We start from the raw sequence: 15,135 nt of genomic DNA, 5'->3' as shown, positions 1-15,135 counted from the left end.
ACTTGCCCATCGCACATCCTCTGCAAGTATCAAAGTGATCAGTACTGAAATCTGGCACACCTGTAGTGATCTCCCGCAATGTCCTCAAGGCTCCATGATACATATGTCCCATCCTGCGGTGCCAAATTTCACACAGCTCAGAACTCATAGCTCTGCTGTCGGTACTACTGCTCAATGCCACAAGGGACTGGAATGCAAACTTGTACACCTTTGCATGGCGTACACCTATCACTCTAGCTGAATCAGCTGGAGTGCCTCTGGGATACATCAACACCTGTCCTCCCCTAAACAGTACCTCATATCCTTTGTCCTCCAAAGCTGAGATGGATATGAGGTTCTTCCTCATCCCTGGCACATGAACATCTGACACCTTCAAGGGAGGTTTGGACTCCCTCTGAAATGTCAGTGTCCCCACCCCGACTGCTCTAACAACTCTGTCATCACCGAGTACTACCTCTATATTAGTGCAACTCTCTGAAAGCTCAGAGAAGTACTCACGGACTCCTATCATGTGACGTGAAGCCCCACTGTCCACATACCAGATACCCGAAGATGCTCCGCTAATTGAGGGAAAAGCATGCTCCCTCTGAACCTGTGTGGCAGGTGATCCTGCACTAGAGGACTCATACGCAGTGAACCCAAACTCTTGGTCAAAACGAACTGCAAAGTCCTCAACCTCCGCTGAAGCTGCCACGTTCTGGTTCTTCCCCTTCTTCTTCTTCTTCTCCGGACACACAACTGCATAGTGTCCCATCTTTTGACAATTCCAACACTTCACCTTGGAATACTCCTTCTGTGTGTTACCTTGTTTACCTTTACCTTTGTCTTTGCCCCCACCATTGCTTGTGAAAGCCTGCTTCTTCCCTTTGCCTTTCTTGCCTCCTGCCGACAGTGTTACATCCTCATCTTGCTCAACTGGCTTGGCTGCCCCAAGCTGACCTTTCCTGATCTCTGTCTGAATGCAATCATCCCAAAACCTCTCCCATGTGGGAAGGGTCTCACGTGCACAAACCCCATCAGCAAAGTTCATCCATGAACGGGGAAGGCCATTCACTGCAATCCGCACCAACTCAGTGGGTGGAATGTCCTCTCCAACTGCTGCCAACTTATCTCTCACAATAGCAATCTTTGTGAGATATCCCGCTGCACTATCATTACCCATCTTAATAGTCTTCAGCTTCTCCTTCAGGACCATTTTCCAGTTCTCATTGGTACTCTGGTAGAGATTGGACAATGCTGTCCACATCTCATGGGCATTTCTCTTTCCTCTCACATGAGGAATGCAATGGTCTTTGACTCCGTCTAGAATCAGTCTCTTACCCTTGTTGTTCTTTTTATTATACTCAGCGAACTGAGTGGCATCAGTAAGCATAACAACAGGGTTCTGTGTGGTATGCACCATGATGTCCCAGACTTCTGCCTCCTCAAAGATACTCTGCATTCTCTCCTTCCAAATGCTGTAATTGCTATGCCCATCCAACCTATCCTCCACCCTCAATCCCAATGACATCTTGCTGTCTTAAAACTGAAAAATAGCACTGCTGTAGTAAAGATAAAACTACTGTTTGTGAAAAATCAGCTTGCTGGAATTTTCTGAGTGAAAAATCAGCAGGCTGTAATTTTCTTCCTTGCTGTCCTAAACTGCACTTCAACACTCAAGCTCTGATACCATGTAAAAATTTCTCATTTCCCACCCCGGTTTTTAGTTTCACCTTATTTCTCCCATATAGTTAAATGCCCTTTCCCATATCCATACATTCAACAACTGAAAAATAAATTTTTGCTGAAAACACAAATTCTGGAAATTTTACAGAATGCTGGAAAATGCAGAAATAAAAATCGGCAGGTACAAACAACCATTTAACACATTTGAACACAGTGATTTTTGGTCAATGTGATCCTGGAAAAACCCCCTACAACTCTTGGGGAAAACCAGTTCGAGAGCTCTTTCTTATTTCTGGAAAATGCTTTTTACAGTGAGAAATATTCAACAAAAAAATCAGCAAGCAAATTTTACAACTTATCTCGTTTTCCGTGCCTCACAGCCAACTGGAAAAACTAGCAACAGCAAAATAAAACAGCAATAAATGTTGTACGACCTCCTCGATTTTCGTGCCAAATTTGCTGTACGGCCTCCTCGATTTTTGTGCCCAACTGCTGTACGGTTTTCCTAGAAAATCGTGCCCAACTTGTTGTACAGTTTTCCTAGAAAATCGTGCCCAACTGCTGTACGACCTCCACAAATAAACTGTTGTACGGATTTCTAGAAAATCATGCCAAATATTTGCCTTTCACTGTGTGCTCACTCAGCTATACGGATTTGCTAAACTGCTACCTTGGAATGTGTGCCAAGCTGCTGTTTCCTTCTCTTCCCTGTCCAGAAATCTCCTTTGCTCTCTTGCTCTCCTTCTCTCAATCTGCTCATGAAAGAATGAATGACCTTTTCCTCATTTTCCTCCCTTAATCTAACCCTAAGTGACTTTTGGGTGATCCCTAAATCCAATGGCTGAAATAGATTGAGATCTAGGGCTGAGATTAAATGCTCATTTAAATCTCACTTTCTATTTTTTAATTCACCCCACTTTAATAAAGACCCATTTAGTCATTTATTTCCAAAGTCACTTTTCCTTTCTAATTTTACATTGACTTTAATAAAGTCACTTTAAAATTAGACTTTAGTAACTTTATCACTTAAAGTCACTTTTAAATTAGATTTGACTTTATAAAAATTATAAAGTCACTTTAGGAGAAAAATTAAATTCTTTTTGGACACTTTTCCCTAGGCCAAAGATCAAAGCCTTAGGGAACCACCTGTCCTCCGGTACCAAATTTCAACACTCTGCCTCCTTTTCTCCCTTTTTGTCTTTCCAATAAGATAGGAACCCTATCCTAAGATCTAATGGTTGAGATTTAATCTCAAACCATTTAGATCAAGGGTGGAGATTTGTCCCCTACTTGACCCCTCCTCATGTGGTTCCCCTTTCTATTAATGAGCCTCCCCATTACTTTTTGATGTTTTAGGACCTTGGTCACTTTTTCTCATAAAGTCACTTTAGAATATAGAAATCACTTTAATAATATAAAGTGTACTTAGTACTTTTTCACATAAAGTGACTTTTAAAACACATGTGACTTTAATAACTTAAAGTACATAGTACATTTCCACATAAAAAGTACATTACCCACCTTGATATTAATAAACTCATAATATCACTTAAACAAAACGTGCTTTATGTGTCTCTTTAGTTCAAAAGGAGAAATGTCGTATCATTTTCAACATTACATAGATATTGCGATCTTTGTACCATAATGAATCATTTTCCCAGATAAATGTATTAGATGTATTGGGATCTCGCTGCAATTTTTGAATGAGTGTCCACACCTCTTTGTCATTCTTCCATTCATGCCTTGCTTTAGTTATCCAATCCGGTTGGATAATAGAAATGGCAAAGAGCAATGCTTCCACATCCTCATCCCTTCTTGAGAGTGCATTTGCAACAACATTTTGCTTCCCTTTTTGTAGATAATTTCAAAATCATAACCCAACATCTCTGTGACCAATTTTTGTTGCTATTCTGAAGATAATCTTTGTTCCAAAAAGTATTTAAGGCTGTCATGATTTTTTTACCTTGAAATGTCTTCCCATTAGTAAGGGCGCCATTATTTCAGGGCATGTAGTATTGCCAACATTTCCTTCTCATAAATAGATTTGTGTAAATACTTTCTCTTGATTTGACGACTTTCACAAACAATAGGTTTTCCTTCTTGCATTAAAACAACACCAATTCCATTTCCCGAGGCATCACATTCCATGTTAAAGATTTTTGTGAAGTATGGTGTAGCTAAGACTAGAGCTTGGCACATTATTTCTTTAATATGTTCAAAGACATTGATTGCTTCTGGAGTCCAAAAATATGCATCTTTCTTCAATAATGTTGTTAGAGGTGTTGCTATTTTCCCATAATTCTTCACAAAATTGCGATGATATCTTGTCAACTTAAGAAATCCTCGAAGATGCTTTAGGGTTGTGGGGATTTTCAGTTCCTTGATGGTTTTAATTTTGTTAGTATCTACCATAACACCACCACGAGATACAATATGACCTAAATATCCCACCTGATATACCCCAAAGTAACATTCGGAGGGTTTTGCATACAATTTCTTCTCCTCCAATAGTTTAAGCACCTTGTCAACATGTTGAACATGATCTTTCCAAGACTTCTTGTAGATTAGTATGTTGAAAAATACTAGCACAAATTTTCTAAGAAAGAGTTTGAAAGTGGAATTGATCAAACCTTGAAATGTGGAAGGTGCATTGGTAAGGCCAAAAGGCATGACCAAAAATTCATAATGACCTTCATGAGTTCTGAATGTTGTTTTTGGAATGTCTTTTGTCTTCATTCTAATTTGATGATATTCAGAATGAAGATCCAACTTGGTGAAGTAAATTGCTCCTTGTAATTCATATTATAATTCACCAATGAAAGGAATGGGAAATTTGTCTTTAATAGTGAGCTTATTGAGCTCTCTATAATTTGGACACATACACCATGATCTATCCTTCTTGTGCACCAATACTACTGGAGAAGAGAAAGAACTTTGGCTAGGTTGAATTATACCTGCCTCTAGCATTTTCGCAACCATACTTTTAAATTCACTCTTTTGGGCATAAGGATATTTGTAAGGCCTGATGTTTGGATAAACACTTCCTGGAATCAAGTGAATAGCATGATCATGATCACGAATAGGTGGGAGACCTTTGGGTGTCTCAAATACCTTGGAATGATTGTCCATGACTCTTTGGAGATCTGGAGAAATGGATGATTTCGATGTTTGAACATTTAGCGAACATAATTGTGCAATTGTGCCTTGTTGTTCTTTCTTCATAAGCTTTGTCATGCCATTAGAGCTAATTATCTTCCCTAGTTTCCCTGTGATACCCCTTAATTGAGTTTCCTTTCCTTCCCAGAAAAATTTCATGAAAAGTTCTTGAAAATTAAAACTATCGTCCCCAAAGATTGTAAACTTTGGACTCCTAATACCACAACAACACCACCCATTGGAATGGGAAGCATTGGAATATTCAATATATATTCCTCCATGGTTAGCTTGATATTATGGCACTTCCTTGAACAATTTATGGTTCCTCCATTTGCAACCATCACATGACACTCTGGTTTTGGATACAGAAAGCAATTCAATTCCTTGGCTATCTTAGAATGAATAAAATTATGGGTACTGTTTCCGCCTCGCTTGCACACCTAATTAATGTGGGAAAAATCCTCCACCCCACAAGGTGTGACTTGGTGGGAAACTAAGAGACGGGGCCATAACCTATTCCCAACTCTCTATGTTAAAGCTCTCTCCTAGTTTAAATTAAGGGGGGGTGGTTCCGAAGGAAGGTTAGTGAATGAAATGTGAGTTTCTAGGAGATTAACTTAAATGGAAAACTTATCAACAATAGTAAATTGATCCCACAATATGAACAAGTAAGGAGATATATGAACAACTTTCAATAATTCATTCAAGAAAAATATGCCATCATAGACCAATGCTTAAACAATTAATTGCTCAAAGTAAACATGTACTTGCTCAAATAAAAATGATGACAAACAATCCTGCAAAAGAAACAATGTTAGATCAATAATGAAATATCATTTGCAAGATGGAAATATTCAAATGTTGTATTTGTAAAGAAATGCTCAAGTAAAAAGAAAATATAGATAATATCATTCGATAATCATAAGCCCAAAAAGATATATGAGATAACGACTTAGCAAGTAAAGATTGCTGATATAGAGATCCACACTATTTGCAAATTGCTACTTTGAAAGAAAGATTACTTGAAAATGAGATTCAAAAGATCCAATAAAGTATTACTTGCAAAATGTAAATAGATATTGCACTTGTTAAATGAAATGCTCAAATGACAAGAGATATTGACATGAAGTAAACATGAAACCATTAATCATAACAAATACATGAAACAAATAATATTGCAAGTAAATCTAAATGTGCTCCAAGATGATTTAATTAGCATAAAATTCAAATCTTTTTAATGTAGAGTACAATTATCTTGATAAACTTTAAGTTAGATGCCTATCTAGATGTAACTTTTCTCTGAACTATTTTGAAACAAGTCTCTAATGTGAGTTGTGGATGGATACTTATGAAAAGACAACTAAGGCTCTATTAATGATACCTCCCTTGGAATATTCAACAACTTGATGCCTCTGGTGCTGTAGAGACTGTGGCTTTGACGACTGCAAGGTCACCATGTTAACCACAAGAGAGGATCTATGTTCCTCAAGTTTGGGTGAGAGAGGGGATCCTAAAGTCTTTCAACTAAGCTTATGCTTGAAGGTAAATTAATTAGGGATGCAAATTAGCACTAAGGATACCTAAATGAGATGCATGTGAACATTAATGTTTCCAAAGAAAGTGTAAGGAGAAAAATCCTCAAGTAGATGTCACCAATATCCTTCAATGGAAATAAAATGTGAAATAATTAGCTTGATGTGAAAATGTAAAATCACAAGTCTAAGATGTGTTGCTTGCAAGGGAGTAGATTTGCTTAAAATGGAATGACATAAGAAAATGTTTCAAGAAATAACTATCAATGACCAAAGTACCATATGAACATGAATGGCAAAGATATTGAAACAATACTCATGAACTTGTAAAACAAAGTGAAATAGTTTAAATTTGTCAAAATAAAATACTTGCTTGCTCAAATAAAACTTGCATGTATTGTGAGTGAATTGCACAAGTAAATGGAAATGACAATTTAAACTGACATCAAGCATGTGCTAGAATAGGAAGAGCTTAAATGCTATGTTAATCATACATGAAATGAAATTAGTAAGTGCAGAAAATTTGAGCAACTATCTAAAAGGTTAGTCAATCCACAAATTAAATTTCTCCCTCTAAATGGAGAGAAGGGATATCATGGGAAAAATTCCCAAGCTCCCACAAAAGAAATTAGCCTCTTTATTAGATTAGTTACAAGGAAATGAAAGCCTTTAAAGGCCTCAAGCAAGCTCAAGGAAGTCTTTACAATGAAAGTTTTTGACCATAGAATTTCCTTGATGAACAATTGATACAAATGAGACCCAAGAATGACCTATAAAGTCTAAAAATTAAGAGGTTTGCTTTATGTACAAAATATGTATTTTGAAAAAAAAGAAAATTTGCACAAGGCAAGAGAGGCTAAGCCTCCCTAAAGCCCATGGCCTAGGGAAAAAATGAAGCCCTCAAAGAGAACTCGGCCTAGCCAAAGAGGAGTCCCAAAGAAGGTCATGGTCTTGTTGGAAAGCTGCCCAAAAGAATGCAAGAGGTTCTGCAAAAGATATGTTAGTAGTTTTAGAAGAATTCACCCTCAAATTTTCTGCCAAAATGGACTTTGAATTCTGCTCAAGAGGCTGCAAAACAAATTTGAAAGTAAGTGGAGAGAGCATGCAAGAAGAGAAACAATAGTCCACAACGAATGTACAAGAGCTAGATCAAGTTATGGGAGTAGAACTCCATACTTGTCTAGTCTAAAATAGTGCTCTAAGTAGCTCATATAATCATTGAAAACTCTAATTTTGATCAAGAGAAAAATGAAATTTAAATTTTATATGATACTATTAGAGTAGAGGAAAAAGAAACTTTCGTCTTTGCTTTTCATTGGATGAAGTCCTTGGAGTCAAAATCGATGGGTTCTTCAATTCTTGAATTTGAGAGTGAGTTGATCTATTTGAGATTTTTCCCATGTCCAAATAATCCTTCACCAAATTTCAAAAGAGTTTCTACACACTTGGAAAGCATAATTAATGTTTATAAATGAATTAAAGAAATACAATGGATAAAAGAAACTAGAGTTTCCTCCTAAAATCACATAGTAACTCCTAGAATATTTCTCTAAATAAAAAATACATACAAAATAGCTTGCACATATTAATCTTCAATGAATGACAAAATCATACTAATATAGTCCAAATTGCATAAAAAATTAAGCACATCAACTAGAAAGATATCACCTCAAGAAAGAAGGAAAACACCATCCATGATACACCAAAGTCTTTTGTATTGTTTTTGAAAACTAAGTACAAATCCAATAGAGTCTCCTCAAGCCCAATAGGTCATATCAAAAATACATAATGAGAGCATAAAGCTCATATAAATAAGAGTGTGGGAAACAATCCCAAGTCAAAGTGGTGAGAATCCCAAGGCAAATGGGTGATAATTCCAATGCCTATCCATGCAATTCGAATTCTTCCAATGGGCTCCACACAAATCCTTGAGGAGAACTCATTGGGATGAGAGAGGGACATGTGGGTGAGTGAAGTGGAGTGGTAGGAGACCACTCTCCACTTCATCTCAAGTAAACTCAACCAAATCCTCAATGAAATACTCAACTCGACTTGGAACTTGAACTATCCTCCACAATTCGTGGGAATTGTCCTTGAGAACTCGTGGTCCCTCTCCAAAAAATTCAATATCCCTTTGTGTCACATGTTTCTCCTTGATTTTTGGTTCATGGTGGAGTCCACATCACTTTTTAACTCTTTGACGATTTTCCACCTCATTTCCACATCATTTAGCATATGTGGTTTTTTAAATTCTCCAATTTAATTAAATGGCTGGGCTAATTTATTGCCACATTTTCCATTGAACTTAGGAAAAATGGGTTTTGAGGGTCTAGAACTCATTTTTTACCCCTCAAAGTGTGTCTTAATAGAAAGTTGAAGGTGAGAGGTGTGAATTTGAGCACACATATCCCTTACAACTTCTCTAGACATCATTTATTACATGTGTGGATATTTATTTTCTCCAATTTAATTAAATAGCTGGGCTAATTTATTGTCACATTTTCCACTAAACTTAGGAAAAATGGGTTTTGAAGGTCTAGAACTCATATTTTACCCTTCAAAGTGTGTCTTAATAGAAAGTTGAGGGTGAGAGGTGTGAGTTTGAGCACACATACCCCCTACAACTTCTCCAGACATCATTTATTACATTTTATAACCATAATTTATTAAAATTTTCATTCGGCGGAAATTTTAGAAATTAATAAACTGACCCTTAGACCTAATAAAATTTTGCGAAATTTTACGAGTGATCCATATACAATGACTTTAGACACTAGTACTCACCCAAGGGTTATGCTTGGAGGAATAAAATCAAAAAATTATTAAGTGCTCGAAAGTATCTAATAATTAACTAAGTAAAGAAAACCTCCCAGAGTAAACTCACTTGATGACAATGTCTCGCGTTACCTAGGCCTATTATATGACTCAATTCATTACACTAGCATCACTTTACATAATCTCTGTAGGGTTTGCGGAAACTGAGTATAATATAGAAGAAGATGAGAAGAAGAAGCCATTAGAGGAAATTTTAGCTTAAAAGTACCCATGAAATTTTCATCTAATTTCCATGTCATAATATGGAAATCAATCAAAATCCTTTAAATTTAAAAAATGTACATGTAAATATTTTAGAGGGAAAAGAAGAAAAGCTACTTTCTTTAATTGTATTTGTGGCTATCTCCTTATAGGTTTACTTAGATTTCAAGTGTAGACACTCGTTGGATGCAAAAATTAAATTCCACATCTAACGAGTAACCATTATGCATACTTTTGAGAAGAGCCACATTGATAAAAAATGAAGATACAGTAAAAGAATGTGTTCATATGGGTATTCGTTGGATGCGAAATTGAACATTTTTTTTTAATTTATCTTCAATTTTTATCAATGTGGCTCTTCTCAAAAGTATGCATAATGGGTATTCGTTGAATGTGGAATTTAATTCCACATCCAACGAGTGTCTACACTTGAAATTTGAGTAAACGTATAAGGAGATAAGCCACAAATACAAGTAAAAAAAGTAGTTTTCTTGTTTTCCCTAAAAAATTCATAACTCTTATTTTATTATTTTTCCTTAAATGACCACTTTTAGGCTGAAATTTCCTCTACTGTAGAGTTAAAACACTCTGATGATATCTGAACTCTGATGGTACATGAAGCCTCTAGCATAGCTTTGGGCATAGAGTCTTCAAAAATTTTAGGTGCAACCTCTTGTGGTCAACATTCGGTTCTATTGGCATTGTTGTCGTTAATGGCAAAGGAACAACACAAGAGAAGCAAGCAAATGAGCAACAAGCAAGGAGCAAAGGCAACAAGGCAGGAGCAGCAAGGTATGCAGGAGCAAAGCAAAGGATAAGCAAGCAAAAGAGAATCACAATACCAACAAAGGCATAGGAGCAACGCAAGACCACCAAGGCAAGGAACAACAACAAGGCAAAAGAGCAGCAAGGCAAAGGCAAGAGCAACAACAAGGCAAATAAAACAAAGGAGTAGCACAAGAGAAGTGAGCAAGGGAGCAACACGAAGGAATTGTGATATGCTTGGATATTGTTGCAAAGAATGCTATATTAAAGAATTTGTTGTGATATGAAATTGTTGATTGAGCTGAATTATTTTGATGCAAAGGCAAGACTCCAAGGCAAAGATTGTTGTGATGCATTAATGATAAATATTGGTATTTGATGTTGACATTAGGTTAATGCATTTAATGATTGTATGTGGCTGAAATTAATATTGGATGGATTATTTATTTTTGTGTTTTAATATTCAAGATATGAAGAGTTTGGAAACGAATGAGTGGAAGATAAAGAGTCAACCCTATTCACTTCATATTCCTATGTGGGATACAAACAACCAACAAACTATCTTTATAAAAGATGTGATTTTGGAAAGTAGAAAAATGTTAGAGAATGGGAGAATGTGAGGGAGTTGATTGAGCGATTATGCATTAGTTACCTGATACTTATGAAGCTAATGTGAAGCAGATCTGAAGGGAAGAAGATGTAGAAACGAAGATGGAGATATGCAGAATTTATGACTAGGTAAACTAGCACATTGTTATTTCTTGTTTGCATCAGGGGATGGTAGTCTCCTTTCAAGTTGAAGCTTGATAAATATCTAGTTGAAGCTAGTTGAGGTAGGAGCCTCCTGTGGGTTGTAGCCTACAGAAAACATATGGGAGTTGGAGCTTCCTTGCATGTTGCAACTTGCAGAAAATTGAGGTAGCAACATCCTGTAGGTTGGGGCCTACAGAAAATCAGATGTAATAAAGAGTAGGAGCTTGCCTTTGCATCAAACCAATAATAAAATCGTGGTTTTCTCCCTTTATGGGTTTCCACATATATCTGGTGTTAATATGTGTTATTATTATGCGCTGATATGATGTTTTGGTTTGCTTATTAATTTTTGTTCACATATTCTATCTGCTGGTCATCATTTGCTAAGCTGCTCATGTTTTGCTCATGTAATGGTTCAGTTAGTGAGATCAATGAAAATAATTTAATGTCCATGAATATACTAAACTGATTCACCCCCCTTCTTAGTTTAGTCAAATTTTCATCAATTGGTATCAAAGCAAGTTCGTTCGGTGTAAGCCTAACAGATTGAAGGTAGTTTTGGTTGAGTCATGGACTGTCAAATTGTACCTATTCTTAGTACATCAAACTTTCATGAATGGAGAGATAAGATTAAAATTGAATTGATAGCTTATGGACCTAGTGTATGGAAGCTTGTATGCGAAGGTTATTGTAAAGACTCTCCCTCTGTGCAAGAAAAGCAATGGAATGCTAAGGCAAAATGTGTTATATATAACAATCTTCATAATAAGGATCTTAATACAATAATAGACCTAAAATCTGCAAAAGAAATTTGGGAAAGATTGGAGTTCATGCATGAAGGAGAGATTAGCAGCAACAATGCAGAAAATGAAAAGGGAAAGAGGAAGAAGAAAAGTCCTTGTCAAAAGGAAAGTGTTCAAATAAATGAAACCTCTACTTGTGTGAATATGCCTGACTCTCATGAAGAAAAAACAGATGAAAATCAAGCTAGGCTTGACTTATCATTGGCTAGTATAGAAAGATTGAAGAATGAAAACAAAGATTTGAAGAAACTGGTGCAGATATGTGATGAGAAAGAGCATGAGTACAAGGAGGAAATTGTCAGCCTGAAGACACAACTTGAAGAAGCAAGGAGACTAGAAGAAGTGATGAGTAGTAAATTCAAGGAGAGAGACCTACAGTGTAAAAGATTAGAAGTTGAGGTTGATTCAACTAAAAGTAAGTTAGAAGAAAATAATAGGTTGTGTAAGCAGCTAGAAGAGGACCTTGCCTCCATGAAGAACTCAGTAAAGGCATCCATTAAAGATGATAATGAAGCAACTCTAAAAGGACCTATAGAAGAAAAGTCTAACAACAACATGCTTTGTAAAGAAAACAAAAACAAGCAACAATATCAAAAGCCAATGAATGATTTGAACAAGTTCGGAAGATCTCAAAGGAGATTCTTTGCTTCTAGGAAAAACATCACATGTTTTTCTTGCCATGAACATGGACATGTGGCAGCAGATTGTAAGAACAAGAAGATCAAGACTATTCAGCAAAACATGCAACAAACAAGAAGGTACTATCCAACAAGCAAACAAAGGAGAACACCAGCAACCAGGTACATAAACTCTTTCTATGGTTATTGTTATATGTGTCATGAATTTGGACATAAAGTAGTTGAATGCAAAGTGTATATGAAGAAAACATCAACTCAAAAAGAAACACATCATTTTCTATATTTTGGCCACACAAGATGTTTTGTGTGTAATAATAATGGCCACAAAGCCAAGGATTGTAAGTCGCCATATATTCTAAAGAGCACTAGACAGAAGCTGGAAGCAACTCCAAGAAGAGAAAACTATGAAAGAAATGCAAACAAGAGAAAGCAGTATACGAAAGTATGGAAGAGGAAGAGAAAGGAACAACTTGTTACTTCAATGACATAATGAATTCATCATGGTTTCAGGGGAGTTGCTCTAAGAAGAAAGATAGTCATTCAGTCAGTAGCAAGTCAGTATTAAAAGAGCAGCAACATCCTAGGGGGGTGGTAACCTAATAAGATCAATCTTGCTGCATTATGCATTTTATAGTAGCCTTGGTTGGGATGTTGGCATTAAAAATCAAAGTTTGTTTGCAAATTCTCTTCTAACTTCAAAGGCCATAAGGGAGTAGCCCCAAACAACTGTCTTGAAAATACAAAAATGACATTGCTCACAACTTCAACAAATCTGCGCACAATCAAGTCATATGATCATCGAAGTATGATTCAAAGGCATGTTGATTTGACAATGAATGAGGTCAAGGACTGTAGAAATGCAGAGATTTTTAGAGATCTATTTTGGGTTTGGTGGTTGTTGCTGCATATGGACTTCTTACTTAATGCATATGGACAAAGGCTTTGCCGAGATTTGATTACAAGGTCACCTACAACCATACACTGTAGCATATTGAAAAAAAAGGAAAGAACAATGTTGCTGGGATAGTTACAACAATTGATAAACTTCAAAATATTGGCAAGACTGGATATCAAAATTTTCCTTGGAATCGATATATGGGTACATTGTGTATTTTGAAGGATGGGATACCAATATGGGATGCATATATGCAGGGTCTAAAACATTGCAACAAAGAAAGATGTCTGTAAATGACCATCAAAGAAATATAAATACAAGAAGAGAGGAAAACAAATGACTAGAATCTAGAAACTCTGGCACCACCTCAATTATATGTTGGATCTATTATGAAAAGATTAAAATCCTTCTATACTTTAGAATTGGTTGCATCAACTCGCAAGAAAGGAGAAGCAAAGAAGAGACCACAAATGATAATTATAAAATTTCAAAGTGCCTCTCAAAGAATGTATAAAGCAGGAGAGTTTTATACAAAACATGAAGCAAAAACTTCAATTTCAATGAGAGTAATAAGAAATGATTCCACTGCAGCCCTCTCCAAGCATATGAAACTGTGTTATCTCTGTGATGAGTTATGGAATTTTGGGGATATGCGCCATATTTGGATGCGCTCCATTTCAAATGAAAAGGGATCTTTGCAGCACAATCTTCAAACTTATCCCTACTTCAATAATGGCCACCAAAATGAAACAATGACTATAAAAAAAATGATACACATACAATGGAGACAATGCTTGCGATTCTATAGTAAGTTTCTGGGAGCAAAACCTTTTGTAGCATGGTTTGAGAATGCTTTAGCAAACCATCCATTATCAAAATTGAGAAAGGCCGAAGTAGTGCAGTGAATCAATGGACTGGGCAATTATCACAATAAAGAGATAATTTGATTTTTCCTTTGCATATGGGAACGTTATAGATGTTGATTGAAGAGTCTGGCTAAATAAGGAACACCATCTGTTTCAATAAGACCTGTAACAGAAGCAGAATTATAATTGTATTGTTGGCGAGTGTGACAGTTGTTTTGAACTTTTTTATGTAGCTTTTGAGGTTGGAGTGTGCATGGAGTTAATGTATGGAAGCATTATTCTTATAATTATTGTTATCATTAATGCAACTTTATTATGGAGCAGTGCCATAATTCTCTGAGATATCAAGAAATCCCCTGATAGAGTGTAATAATGATGTGCAGAGGAATAACTATATGCAACAATATTATATTCCAAGGCAACGATGTTAAATTTTGATGCATACAGTGATGACAGTGCGTTTAATTGGTGGTATTATACAGAGATTCTTGCTGCAATGCTCGCTGATATATAAAAGCACGTCAGGAACGAATGTAACTCATTTTAAAGACTAAAATTATATTCCATCAGGGATTTCTCCATTAGATAATGCATTAAACATACGATTTGATGCAATAACATTGATATGGGAGCGTTTTTTTCTAGTCGATATATAATATCATTTCTAGCGCTATTATTATTGGGTTGCATTTGTTGTGCGTTATTGGTTCAACGATTATGTGGTTGACAGATCATTATCATTTGGAATAATTCAAGTTCGAGCCATAAATTTGATTATCCAAGCCTTTGTCATGTCAATTTTCTGTTGTGAACATAAAGGGAACCGTGAATCACTGTGTGGAGTGAGATCACTAAATCATAGTCACACATTGTGTACGAGTAAAAAGAACCAATGGTCACGTACAATACAATCATAAAGATACATTGACTTATGCGGATACCATAACAAATTTCACCGTAGTCACGATATTCATATCTTTATCATTTGGAATAATTCAAGTTTGAGCCATAAATTTGATTATCCAA

General features: G+C 36.1%; 1 protein-coding gene across 2 annotated transcripts in view; it reads left to right on the top strand.

The window, feature by feature from the left end:
- The window catches only part of LOC149256452 (omega-amidase, chloroplastic-like), a 194,806-nt gene that overhangs the window by 136,101 nt on the left and 43,570 nt on the right, over positions 1-15,135 (top strand). The window lies entirely within an intron of this gene.

Source organism: Pinus tabuliformis, chromosome 7 (assembly GCF_031772625.1).
Source record: "Pinus tabuliformis cultivar Carrire ecotype Pingquan chromosome 7, CPIR1, whole genome shotgun sequence".
In the NCBI taxonomy this organism is placed as follows: Eukaryota; Viridiplantae; Streptophyta; class Pinopsida; order Pinales; family Pinaceae; genus Pinus; species Pinus tabuliformis.
The sequence above is the reverse complement of the archived record's forward strand: the minus strand, read 5'-3'. Positions and strand labels throughout refer to the sequence as shown.